Below are 14,883 nucleotides of genomic sequence, written 5' to 3' on the forward strand. Positions count from 1 at the left end.
TTCCTTAAATGTAAATAACGTCCTTGATTCAACCACCTCTGCTGGAAGCTTATTCCACATCCCAACCACCCTTTGCGTGAAGAAATTTCCCCTCATGTTCCCCTTATAATTTTCCCCCTGTAATCTCAAACCATGGCCTCTGGTTTGAATATCCCCCACTCTTAATTGAAAAAGCCTATCCACGTTGACTCTCTGTCCCTTTTAAAATCTTGAACACCTCCATCAAATCCCCCCTCAATCTTCTACACTCCAGAGAAAAAAGCCCCAGGCTGCTCATCCTTTCTCTGTAACTCAAACCCTGACATCCTGTCAACATTCTTGTGAACTTTTATACACCTGACAGATAAAGGCAAGTATCCCATCGGACTTCTTTATCACCCCAAGTACTTGTGTGGCCACATTCAGGGAACCATAGACTTGCATGCAAAACTCCGAAAGATCTTGCCTTTTACAGTGTACTTTGCTTTTGCATTTGACCTCCCAAACTAAGCCATCACATTCTCTGGTTTAAACTTCCATTTCTCCACCCTTACTCTGCTGTATTGATTTCATAACCTTCCTCATTATCTATAACTTGGCTCATTTTTGCACCATCTACAAACTTGAAATCTTCTTCAAATAAAGTAGTGACATACTCAATACAAAATACATGATTGAATGCATAACAATGCCAAGCAGGACATGCTTCAAGAAAGCTAATAAATGAGAGGAGTCACGTGATGGAGTAGTGGCCGGACGGTGAACTCCAGCCCTCTCGAGAAAAGTCGGGAAAAACAAAAGAAAACACAAAGGCACAGAAATAAAAGTTACAGAAAAGTGAGTATAAAGGTGGAAAGAAGATGGCGACAAAAAAAGAAAAATCGAAAGCAACGGTAAGAAGAGAGGAAGAGAAGACAAAGGAGGAAAAAGGTGAAGGCCTTACCTGTCCGAAGAGGCCCGCTGCGGAGAGAGAAACCCGCTCCCTCAGGTCGGTAAATAATGGACTACAAAAATGGCTCGCAGAGCCGAGTAAAAGTGCGCAACCGCGCATGAAAAAAAACACACCAATGGGAGGGGGGACCAGCTGGGGAGTCGATCTCCACAGCCGGCAACGACAGCTGCAGAACACCTGCAGCAAGAAGAGACCACAGAAGACAATAGAAACAAGAAAGAAGAGGAGGAAAGGGCACCAAAGAAACAACAGATGGTCAACCCAGAAGAAGAAGCAGAGGAAGAGGAAGAATACAGTGAAATAGAAGAAGAAAAGAAAGGCAAGGTAAAGGATATACTTGCTCTTATTAAAGGATACATGGAGTCATTTAAAGAATGGCAAACACAGGAATTTAAGGATTTAAGAAAAAGAATAAACAACACAGAAGAGAAAATAAATAAAATGGAGATGACCTTAACAGAAATGGGAAAGAAAATGGACAAGATGGAAGAGCGGGCAGTAGCAGCAGAAATGGAGGTAGAAGACTTAAAAAAGAAATTGGAGAAATCTAAAGAAAGCTAATAAATTGGAGACCAACAGAAAGGGTAGGGTCTATGTTATTTTGAAAGAGCACAAGCAGTTCAGCATTGTCCACTTAATCGCAAGAGGATGGAAGAACAAAATTAATGACTTCACTGGAGATTGACACGAGGCGCAAAATCTGGAACAACAATGAAATGAATACAACATGTACAGAAAGGAGATAAATTTAATTAACCCAAAAGTGAATAATTTCACTTGGCTTGCAAAAGGCAAAGATTTCTTGCTTAAACATACCAAGGCAAACACCTTTGTGTTAGTTGTGGAAAGGATGGAATTCACAAAGGAATGTCTATCTTATCGTAAATCATCTAAATTTACTAAGATTAATCACAGCACAAACTGAAAATTTCTAATGCAAGACAGAACAGCCAGGTGTTATTTTCAGCAAGAAGTTTAATCCTGCTTGCACAAGTCTAAACCTGTGAAAATTACAAAGTTGGGTTTATCGACTGAAATGTGGATCAACAATTCAATCAGATCTGTTTGTTGGCATTTCTTATGTCGACGAAGCAACTATGCTAACTGCTGTGCTATTGTGAGACAAATAACCTCAAATGAATTGCAAGAAATTTGAGATTAAAATTCTTCACAAGCCAGGCCAGAATCATAAAATCAGCAATGGAATGAAAAGTTCTTTTTACATAATTAGTTTCTGACGGGGTGGGGAAATATCATCCTAAATTGAGCAGAATACATTTTATTTTCTGCAGCTGCAGAAAAAATAAGCAGAAAATATCTGGATTATCCCTTTGACTCAGATCTATAACTATTTGTACTTTAACCACTTAAGCACCACAAGGCTTGACTTAATCAAGCTTAAAACTGTACATGAATCAATGAAGTTCCAAAAAAAAAAATCTCCAAAGTGTTTCCAACTTCCACATTTATCCAACTTTTCTCTGGGGAAAATACAGTCATCTCTCCCGACCAACCACCCCTGCTTATCCAATGTTTGACAACAATTAATTGATTAAACATTAATGTTGCTCCTGTTTTGAAGCTGGGTGCTGGATAGAGAGGATTGGAATTTATCTAAATTGTAATGCATTTATTGATTGAATAAAATACTGCCGAGGTTCAGTGGGGAAAGGGCCAGAGTTTAGGGCCCTCCTGCCATGGTACACAAACTAGATGAAACTAGCTATTTACTTTAAATTAGTAAATGGATAACAACAAACGTGAAGCATTTTGATTATTTAACTAGCAATAAAAATGCTGATTTGAATGTTCTGCATTTTAAATTTAGAATACATTTAAAGTTAGACATACAGCACAGTAACATGCCCTTCTAATTTGCACAATCTTTGTACGCTTTGAAGGGTGGGAGGAAACCAGAGTACTCAGAAGAAACCCATGCAGGCACAGGGAGAATATACAAACTCCTGACAGACAGTACCAGATTCTAACCTGGATTTGCTGCTATTGCAATATTGTTGAAATAATTGAAATCTAATAGCTACGTTTTCTCAATACATCATCAAGAATGTGTCAGGGTAAGTGCAAGATTATTGACCTGATAGGAAAAATTTAAAAAAAACACATTAAAAATGTCAAGAAAGTAGTTCATGTTTATGTACTGTGGTTTGGCATGCCAGTTCATTAGACACAAGAAGTAAACATGCAGGGACAGGAAGCATTTATGAAGATTAATGGTTTGGTGGACTTCATTATAAAAGGGTTAGAGTCCACAAAAATTTTTAAAATCCTGCCAAATCTGCACAATGCTTGTGGTGAGCCCTCCTAGTTGCGGGTACAGTTTAAGTCAAAGTATGTGAAGCAAGATCTGTTCATCTTAGATGCAATGAGATGTGGATTTATTCAATCAGTTCCCGAGGATGTGCAGTTTCTTCTAGGAACAGGGGTTGTGCCAATCTGTCTTGCATATTGATTTCAAAAATGAGGGGTAATCTCACTGAGATACAGAAGATTATGAGAATGATTGATGGAACAGGATTTCTTCAACTTGATCATTTATATATTTAGATCAGTTGTGGGAGATCAGGTGAGTTATTCAAGTCTGAGACGAGGAAAAATTTCACCAAGTTGCAAACCTTTCAAATTCTTAACCTGGAAGGCAGGAAGTGCTCACTGGTTTGGTGAGCATGTGCTCAGATTTTTGAATATCAAAGTAATTAAAAGGTTTTGGGCTCAGGATACACTGTCATGATAATTACTGGAGGTGCAGGCTCTAAGGATTGTATAGACTAGCCCTGCTCACATCTTTTACATTCTCAACGCTCTAACCCAGTGGTTCTCTTTTTCTTTCAACCCACATGCCACTTTAAGTATTCCCTATCGCATAGATGCTCTGTGATTAGTAAGGGATTGCTTAAGGTGGTATGTGGATGGAAAGAAAAAGTTTGATGGCCACTGTTTTAAACATATGTAATTGACTCGTTATGTGCAGGGTTTCTTAACTCCAAAGGAAAGGGGCCAATGACAATTTTTCTCAAACAAAATTTCAGTAACCATTGAGTCTAGAGCAGTGATTCTCAACCTTCCCTTCCCACACACATTCCACCTTAAGCAATCCCTTACTTATCTCAGAGCACTGATGGCATAGGGATTACTTTAAAAAATTTTTCACGCTGTGAACCATATCAATCAAAATACATACCTCTTAAATATACACAGTGGCATTTTCTCCCCTTTTTTCCCCCTACCTTCCCTTCCCACCCCCCTCCAAACCTATTAAACGTTCAACATATACAATACAATAAAACCATTAAACAATGTCATCACACAATGAAAATAAACAAGAAAATTGTGTCATCTACTTTTACACACTGAATCAAGTCATTTTGTCTTCTTATCATTTTAGTGGGTGTATAGGGATTACTTAAAGTGGCATGTGAGTAGAAAGAAAAAGATAGTTAACCACTGTTGTAACCTTTCCTGCAGACTTCATCCACTCTGTAACCTTTTATCTGCCTATGGATTGATTCTTAAGAGATATGAACAAATCAAAATGTTTAGTCGTATTCAACCTTAATAGGATAGGCAGCTTTCCAAATGGCTAAACATAACTAATGAATGGGCCATCAAGAAAATCAAAATAGCTTCTATCTTGGTCATTCCAAGAGATTATACACATTTTTGTTCTACAGATATCTTTATTTTGGGAGTCTCAGCCCTTAATGTTACATCCCATAAGTACATCAAGTTATATCATGGCTGTCAGATGCACAAACACTAACTGTAAGTATTTTCCTTTTCAGAGAGTGTGCACAGAAGATTGAGCAAAAGAGAAGGAAAAAGAAAGGTTTAAATTGCATTGGCTACAAATGGTAGCAGGGTGAGTGCAATGCTGCTACCATGCCAGTGATCAGGGCTGGGGTTAAAATCCCATGCTGACTCCAAGGAGTTTGTACATTCTTCCTGTGTCTACGTGGGTTTTCCTCGGGGGTTCCGGTTTCATCCCACCCTCCAAAACGCACCAGGGTTAAAGGTCAATTGGGTGCGATTGGGCAGTAAGGGCTCGTTGGCTGAAAGGACCTGCTACTGTTCTGTATGTCTAAATTTTAAAAGTTTAAGCTGTGTTATAATGTTCTCTGCTCTCAAGACACAGAGAGAGCAAACTTGTTAGTGCAGCACAAATTTTCAGTGGGAAATGGCATGCTGACCCTCATGGAAAGACAATTTATTTAGGGAGCAAAGTTGTGCTACAGTTATACAGAGCATTGGCGATATTACACCTTAGAATACTATGTTCCTTATGCAAGGAAGAGATACAGATTGATTCCTGGGATGATGGGTCCACCTGGATCAGCACTTGAATTACAAAGGCAGAGTCAGCCAAAGACCAACTGCTGGTAAATGGGATTAATGTAGAAAGGGACTTCATGATCAGTATAGGCATGTTAGGCTGAATGTGTTTGCTCTGTGTCTCCATGACCTCTTTCTTCTTTCTTTTCTTTGGCTTGGCTTCGCGGACGAAGATTTATGGAGGGGTAATGTCCACATCAGCTGCAGGCTCGTTGGTGGCCGACAAGTCCGATGCGAGACAGGCAGGCACAGTTGCAGTGGTTGCAGGGGAAAATTGGTGGGTTGGGTGTTGGGTTTTTCCTCCTTTGTCTTTTGTCAGTGAGGTGGGCTCTGCGGTCTTCTTCAAAGGAGGTTGCTGCCCGCCGAACTGTGAGGCACCAAGATGCACGGTTGGAGGCGAGATCAGCCCACTGGCAGTGGTCAATGGGGCAGGCACCAAGAGCTTTCTTTAGGCAGTCCTTGTACCTCTTCTTTGGTGCACCTCTGTCTCGGTGGCCAGTGGAGAGCTCGCCATAGAACACGATCTTGGGAAGGCGATGGTCCTCCATTCTAGAGACGTGATCTCCCCAGCGCAGTTGGATCTTCAGCAGCGTGGATTCGATGCTGTCAGCCTCTGCCATCTCGAGTACTTCGATGTTGGAGGTGAAGTCGCTCCAATGAATGTTGAGGATGGAGCGGAGACAACACTGGTGGAAGCGTTCTAGAAGCCGTAGGTGATGCCGGTAAAGGACCCATGATTCAGAGCCAAACAGGAGTGTGGGTATGACCACGGCTCTGTATACGCTTCTGAGTAAACATCAATTGAAACTTTCAAAATTCCAACAGGGAGAATGTTTCTCTTGGCTGGGATATTTAGAGCAACAGGTCACAATTTTGGTTCACATGACTGTAATGAGTTAAAATTCTCTCTGGTGGTGGTGAATATGTGAAATCTGCATGCACACAAGGCTATAGAAGGACATAAATTTTAGACTCAAACTCCAGAGACATTAGGAGACAGCAGCAATACATTATCAAGAAACTTGGCCAGTCACGAACGTACTGAAGGAGGCTCAAGCATTGAACGGCCTATTCCTACTCCTGTGTTCTCCGCTGCTGTATTCTCCATTTAAACTCAATCTTCCAGTAATCATCATGTCACTCCATGACACCATTCCCACCCAGACCCGTGTCCTTGGCCTCACCCACATTCCTCCCTCAACATTGATTTAAAAAAATATATGCAACTCCCTCCCCCCACCATCTCTGTCAGAATTCACTGTTGCTGTCTCTTTACTCAATTGTGTTCTCACTTTTCTAATTACTGTCTTTCCCTCGACCCATCTCCTACCTCGCCCACTTTCTGTCCAATGCCCCAGCAATTCTTAGTTCCTCGCTCGCTGCTTTCCCTCTTCATACATTTAATATCACATCTTCCTATTTGAAGTCTTAATAAAGGGTCCAGACCCAAAATGCTGACTGACCATTTCTGCCCATGGATGCTGTCCATATAACCATATAACCATTTACGGAGCGGAAACAGGCCATGTCGGCCTTTCGAGTCCACACCGGTTCACTAGAACATTTTACCCATAAATGGTTAAAGATCCAGTTTTAAGAGAAATACTAATAACAATTACATACAACATTGTAGCACATTGCAGCCCTTTTGGCCCACAAAGTTGTGTCAACTTATCGAAACCTACTCAATAATCTAAAACTTCCCTATATCACACCCATACTGCTCTATTTTTCTTGCATCCATGTGCCTGTCTAAGGGTCTATTGTACCAGCTTTCACCACCACCCCCTAGTAATGCATTTGAGGCACCCACTGCTCACTAACATCTTCTCTGAACTTTTCTCAATTCACCTTAAATAGATGTCCTTTGTCTTTGTTACTGTCACCCCAGATAAGAGTTGCTGGCTGTCCACCCTCTCATCATCTTGTAGACCTCCAATAAGTCACCTCCCAACTATCTTTGCTCCAAAGAGAAAAGTCCTAGCTTGATAACCTTTCCCCATAAGACATGTTCTCCAATCACGGCCACATCCTGGTAAATCTCTACACCTTCTATCTAGCTTCCACATCCTTCCTGTAATGAGCTGACTGGAACTGAACACAATATTCCCAGTGTGGTCTAACCAGTTTTATGGATCCACAACATTACCTCTTGAATTCACTCTCCCAACCTAGCATCCAATAAGCCTTCTTAACTGTTCTATCAACCTGTGCAGCTACCATCTTAGAGGATCTCCAGCATCTCAGTGTGCACTCACATTATCCAAATCCTGCATTTTGAATTTACAAATGTTTAGTCCCAATTTTTAAGCAATATTGAAAATGTTATTCTAAAATGGATAGTGTGTAAGACAAGCCACAAATAAAATTCTGACATTTTGAATTGTAATCCAAATTTAATAGAATGAAAAAATACAAATAACCTTACACACAACTATTAAACCATATAGCTCTTTCAGAAGAAGAATCAAACACAAAAACATCAGTATGCCACTGCTTTACAAAGTCTACTATAGGACCAGTTAAATAATAGATGTAGTAAACAAAGGATAGCACGTTGCATTGTGCAACTACAGATGGGGAAAGATCACACACATTTCAGCGCAATGCGATATGAACCTAGATCTCTTCAGGTCAAAATCTAGTCATATTTCCCAAGTACTAAATAACATCGTCACCTTATACAGTACATCACTGGAAACATCAATCATTTACAAATGCACTGAATTTCTTCTGACGACAAACATGCGAGAGGTTCAGAATGGCAGCAGAAGATATAATTACTTCAAAAGATCAATTTGAGAAGGTAGAAGATATCCCTCATGATCAGAGAAATATTGTTTCCCAGTTTTAGGTGGATGGTATCAATAATCAAGGCCTGATAGGTGTCCAACACAGAAAATTATGTGCATGAGCTTTTACATTTAAGTAGCAAAGATTTAAGCAGCAAAAATAGTAAAGAGTCAGAATTGAAGTTACCCCTTCAAACACTCTGTCAAGCATTGTACAGCTTTCAAATGCCATTCTGATGGCAGAACACTTTCTTTTCCAAAAAAAAAAGGAAACTAGCAGAAAAAGAATTTACGTTTGAAGGTTAGTCTGACCTGGTTTCATTTATACAAGGTAATCAGATTTCCAAATTGACCATGTTCAAAACATAAAAAATGTTAATCTATTAAGACTTTTAAGTTTACAACAGCTGATCTGTGTCATCAATCCAATATTAGATGCAACCAAATATGCCTGACAGCAGTTTCATGAGGCCATTTTTGTGCAGATCCTCAAGATGTCTCATATTAAAGATCTAATTCAAGCCAAAGGCTATATCTTACACAGTTATAAAAGTCAAGAACTTTATTTTTAATTATTTTTTCAGAATCTGAGTATTATTGGCAAGGCCCACAATTATTGCCCAACCCATATTAGTGACAATACCACTGAAAAGCTTGCCAGGCCATTTTAGAGGGCATTTTCATGTCAACCCCACTGGTTGGGTCTGTGGTCAGAGACAAACTGTACCAGGAGTGTACATTTCCTCCCCCAAGAACTTTAATGAATGACTAATTTTTCACAAAAACCCAATAGTTTCTGTGATTTTTACTAAATTTTGTGGCTGTCTAACAACTTCCAGATTATTAACTAACTTTACATTCCACGTGTGTGAATTGAGGTGAGATTTGAACTTGTCGGATCAGATCTCGGATTACGAGTTTGTTAGTTTAATGCCTGCATCCCCACTATAACCTAATGCAGATAATGAGTCACTGGAAGGCCTTGGAAAGTCAGGCAGCATTCAGAGAAAGAAATGAACAGTCAACAGTTCAGACCCTCACCTCTCATTGTTTGTTCAAGATTAGAGCACCTGCAGTTCTTCTGATATTTTTCTAGTTTTTCACTATATTCTGATTCTAATTTATCCAGCTACATTAACCAAAACATAGAAGAACATTATTCACACCTCATGCAACCCATATTTGGGGAAAATGGTGGAAGAAGAGTTGGAGAAAGTAGGCAAATTTGGAGAAGCTCAACACACAATTATCAATTTCCTTAGGCAGATCAGGGGCAACTTGCTTCCACTTCAGTTCTGTAGGTTCAGAGGTGGTCAAGGAGGCCAATGTAGGAACCAGACAATCCCACAGATGGCAAATGTGATGGCTGCAGGACGACTTGTTGATTTTGATGTATTACTCAATTACTCATGCTTATGGAAAGTTTTTGTGTACTCCGAGTGCAATGTCTCAAGCTTCTCAAAACACTCAAAATGCTTCTTCGCCACACAAGGGTCCGAGTTTTCCAGGGGCCAGAGAGTGTGTTATACTTCAAGGAGCTTGTTGCTAATTACTCTTAGTTATCTCCAATGAACAGGTTAAGATGCTTGCACTCCTAGTACACAAAACACACACTGCAGAGAAGTGGTCGGTTAACATACTTTACATAACTGTTACGAAATTAAACTGCACAGCAATTAAAAAGCAAAGGCTCCAGAGCAAAAAACTGAAATATCATATCTATAGAAAAAGAGAATTAATATTTCAGATCAAAAGACCTTCCATTCCAACTAGAAAAACTTGGTAAACAAGCATGCTTTACATTGGCATGAGGCAGGGCTGGAGAGAACAAGCGGAATGTTTTATAGGGTGTATTCCAAGAGAAACAGATGTTACTGGTGCTGTAAAGAGATCAACTGAAGGCTTGCTAATCACATTCAGCTCCCACATCATGCCGGTGTAACACATCACCTGACCCTGCATCCTCTTTTTATCAGTTGTGATATGGTGTTAATTATTTAGTTGCCATTTTGCTAGTAACCTTGTTTAGTCTTAACAATTCGCAGGCCTGAATGGTTTAAGGAAGGGTAAAGATCTTACCCAATTCCCTCCGATACCCCTGTTCACTGAAGTCTCTTGAGCCAAAGCTTCCAAGTCTCACTGGCCACTCCTTCAATTGCCTCTCTACAGTGGTCACTCAACTTCAGCTTCCCTTCTTTGTACTGGCAAAAGTTAGTCAAGTTCAGCGCTCGTCTCTTTTTAAAGTCCTTGATCTTGCTCGATCTTGCTCCAGTTCCTCTTTCTTTAAATAAAACTACAAGTTTCCACATCCCAAGGATGCATGGGTTGGAAGATTAATTGGCCACTATAAAAAGTCAAAGTGTGCAGATGAGCGGTTGAATCAGTCGGGACACGGGGGGAGTAAAAATGGGATAGGTGTAGATGGATGCCATGCTGTTTGACTCTGATTCAAATATGGTGTTCTCAAACGTACACTGGCTTTGCAGAAATGCATTTACTTCAGTCCACAAGAATGGTCTCGAGCTTCCAAATACATTACATTTCAATTCCCCATTGCCCTCTCACCTGCCTTTGTCTTCTGACTCTACTATACCATTCCAAAACTTGATTGACAGTGTCTATCTTCTCTCTTTGCATGTTACAACACTTGGGACTCAATGAGGCAACCTTTTCAGTTTGTCACAATTGACCAGTTCTGATGCAAGATCCATTTGTAATATTAACTCAGTTGTTCTCTCCGTCTCTGCAGATGCTGTTTGACCCAAGTGACTCCAAGATGGCGTTTTTAAAAATCACATTATATATATTGTGGCAATAATGTGAAAACCTCCCCAGAGGCAGTTACAATGGAAATAATGCACAATTAGATGCTGAGTATTAGGGGAGGGTGACCAAAAGCCATGTTGTGGAAAGATGGGAAGAGTAGAGGATGGGGTTGTCAGCATAAGGTGATGGTGGGTACAACACAAATGCTAGGACAATGGGAAGAGGTGAGATGGGTAACTGAAGATGAAAGAAAACCAGTGTCAAAAAAAATAGTTTTGAAATTAATCCGATATGCAAAAAAAGGTGGTTATTTTAAAAATTCTTATTTTTCATAACCCTGTGTGTCAACCAATACCTAACATTCAAGGCATAAATTTTCATTCTGCTACTTTCAATAAAACAACTCCAGAACATGACTTCTTTAGGTATTTGCAGGCAAATCCTGTGCATACACAAACACTTGCACTTTTATACTCTGACACAATATTGGTTATACAGAGTTACTATAAATGCATGTACACCAATTCCCAATTTTAACCAGATTTTGAATATTTAGAGGCTGACAGAGGCCAACATCATCCAAATTTCAATAATGAATCCTTTATACAAAATATCTTCTTAAAAACAGTGAAGAGTAAACAAAATGTATTGATTGGAGATTATAATTTTTACTTGGATCCAGTCCTTGACAATTTAGCAAAGAGAGTGACAAAAGCGAAAGCTGCAAAATTTACTCTATCTTTTATCAGATTTAAAACTTGATAGATGTGTGCAGACAGTTACACCCAACAACAAGAGACTATTCATTCTTCTCAACGGTTCCCGACTCCTATACAAGAATAGACCTGTTTTTAATGACTACACGGTTGAAAAACAGAGGTTGAAATGGAATATTTAGCCCACGCACTTCTGACTTTAATGATAATGATACCTGCGAAGCAAGAGTGTGTCTACAGATGACGTCTTAATCCTACAGTGTTGAGAAGGAAATTGTTTTGTCAAACATTTAATGATTGTATAAAAACTCTTAATTATAAACCACAAACCAAAATTAGAACCAATGGCCAAATATCATTTTTTTTTTCCTTTGAGTTGATCTAGCAGATGGGGTGCTCACTGTCTCCAGGCCTCTGTCTTGCCCATTGAACCATTAGCAGAAATTATAAGGAGAAATCCAGATGTAAAGGGATTTAGAGTTGGCCAGGAAGAGCATAAAATTATGTATAACAGCACATCATCTGCAAATAAATTATCAGACCTAGCTGAGTCTTTGTCCAAACTATAGACTACACTGGAAACATATGGAAGAGTAGCAGGTTATAAAATAAATTTGGAAAAAAGCAAAATTATGCCATTAACAAATTTTGATTATGAGAGATATCAAAAAGGAAGCCAGTTCAAATGGAAACTAGATGGAATTAAATATTTAGGAACAATGGTAAATAATAATCTACAAAATTTACATAAACTTAATTATCTCTCCCTGTTTGGAAAGATTGAATACGATTTACAAAGATAGAGAGATATGCCTATAACATTAACTGGAAGGGTTAATTGTGCAAAAATGAATGTGATGCCAAGACTGCAATACCTTTCCCAATCATTGACGATTTCTTTGCCCATGAACTTTAAAGTACTTAATGGTCAAATAAGAAATTTATTTGGAATAATAAAATGCCGAGGATCACCAAGATCCTGATGTGGGAATGTAGGTTGGGAGGATTAAGATTACCGTATTTTTTAAAAAAAATTATCTAACAGCCCAGGCAAGGCTCCTCTCAACTTTTTTTTTGATGAGAACTCTCCCTCATGCAACTAAATGGGACTACATACAATGAGAGAGGGTGCAGCAAAGGATTTCATTTGTAGATGTATGTCAAATAAATAACAAAAAAAATACCCAGATAATCCCCTTATAATACACATAATAGATAAGGTATGAGATTAATTAAAGTGTTGGAAAAGTGGGGATATCACCAAAACAACCATAAAGAATGAACTATTGCCCATGAATTTGGGGAATAGAATTTAAAATATTCGGCATGAGAAAGGAACTAAACATATTGAGGATTACTTATGTCCTTCGAGCAACTAAAACATAAATATCTGTCAAATGGAACCTTCTGCTTTCTTCAATTGAGATCCTTCCTGCGAGAGCGGTGGGGTCCCACAATGACCCCGCCCTCAAGCACTGAAATGGAGGGGATGCTTTGTTTGGGAAATGCCCCTATATTTATAACTAGGATGCATTCTGCTCTCCAAGGTGAAAGTGATAGGCCAGGCGTACAAAGGTCAAGAGAGAGGTGGAAGTCAAATTTAAGTGCTACAATGTTGGACTGACAGTAATGTGGTAAATTGAATCAGCAAGTTTGCAAGATTGGAGGTGTGGACAGCGATGAAGGTTTTTCAAAGCTTGCAGAGGGATCTGGACCAGCTGGAAAAAAGGTAGATGGGATTTAATGCAGACAAATGTGAAGAGTTGAATTTTGGATGGTCAAACCAAGAAAGGACATGCACGGTAAATGGTAGGGCACTGAGGAGTGCAGAAGAACAGAGGGATCTGAGAATAAAGGTACATAATTCCCTGAAAGTGACATCACAGGTGGATAGGGTTGCAAAGAGAGCTTTTGGCACCTTGGCCTTCCTATATCAAAGTATTGAGTACAGGAGTTGGGATGTTATGGTAAAGTTGTACAAGACATCGGTGAGGCCAAATTTGAAGTATTGAATGCAGTTTTGTTCACCTAACGGCAGGAAAGATATCAATAAGATAGAAAGAATGCAGAGAAGATTTACTAGGATGTTGCCCAAGACTTCAGGAACTGAGTTACAAAGAAAGGTTAAACAGGTTAGGACTTTATTCCCTGGAGCATTGAAGAATGAGGGGTGATTTGACGGCTATTTAAAATAAGAGGGAGATAGACAGAGTAAATGTGGATAAGCTTTTTCCACTGAGGGGGGGTGAGATGTAAACCAGAAGTCATTGGTTAAAAGTGAAAAGGGAAAGTTTAGGAGGAACATGAGGGGGTACTTGCTCAAACACAGAGTGGTGGGAGTGTGGAATGAGCTGCCAATTGAAGTGGTGAATGCAGGCTCAGCTTTACCATTTAAGAAGAATTTGGATAGGTATAAGTAGTCCCTGAATTACGACCTACACGACATACGGCCATCCATACACACAACCGAAAAAAACCAAAAACATATATAAAATCACAGCTGCTGGACACCACAGCACGTGCCTAACTGTGGGAGACCCAAAGTAAAAAATGCTTCTGATTTGCATCCATTTTGAGATCCAACTGGTCTGTCAGAACGCCACACATATGAATGTCGAGGACTACCTAGAGATAGAGGGCTATGGACTAGGTGCAATTCAATGGGACCAAGCAAAAAAACATGGTTTGGCACAGACTAGAAGGGCCAAAGGGGCCTGTTTCTCTGCTGTAATGTTCTATGGTTCTATCTGCAGTTTTGATTTCAATATCCACACAATACACTTGCGACCACTAGTCATATTTACATGGCAAAGATTCAGTTAAATAATTCTGAGAACTGACAACTTCAATTGGTTATGCCCAGATGCACCTACTTGCCATAAAACTTCTAATACAGCAGTGGCGGATTACCCATTAGGATGAGTAGGTTGAAGTCTAAGGCCCCAGCTGCTAGGCTTAAATGCCTGCCGCCTCGTCTCTACTTACTGCGTCCGTGCAGGAGAAGCCGGTAGTGGAGGTGTGGCCAGTCGGCGTTGCGCTGTTGCTGGGGTGACACATGCATAGCATTTTCTAGAAGCTGGCGACATCATGAGGAAGATTTGCATTTTTTTGTGGATTTGCAGCGTGTGATGTGCCCCGTGTGTGCAATGATTGAGAATGGATGATCCTCCACCTTCCCACCAAACTATTAGATTTTTCACATCAAATTGGTAGGACAGTTTGGTGAGAAAGTGAAGGAATCGAGGATGATAATTGGGGGGTTTGGGCCAGGTTGAAAAGCAGCTTGCCTCGCCCCAGAGAGTACCGGGAGGCGGACACTTAAGTAATTAGT

General features: G+C 39.8%; 1 protein-coding gene across 8 annotated transcripts in view; it reads right to left on the reverse strand.

The window, feature by feature from the left end:
* LOC138758565 (KN motif and ankyrin repeat domain-containing protein 1-like) overlaps positions 1-14,883 on the reverse strand; it is a 326,554-nt gene that overhangs the window by 87,047 nt on the left and 224,624 nt on the right. The gene's annotated exons all lie outside the window — the stretch shown is intronic.

This window comes from Narcine bancroftii, chromosome 1 (genome assembly GCF_036971445.1).
Source record: "Narcine bancroftii isolate sNarBan1 chromosome 1, sNarBan1.hap1, whole genome shotgun sequence".
NCBI lineage: Eukaryota > Metazoa > Chordata > Chondrichthyes > Torpediniformes > Narcinidae > Narcine > Narcine bancroftii.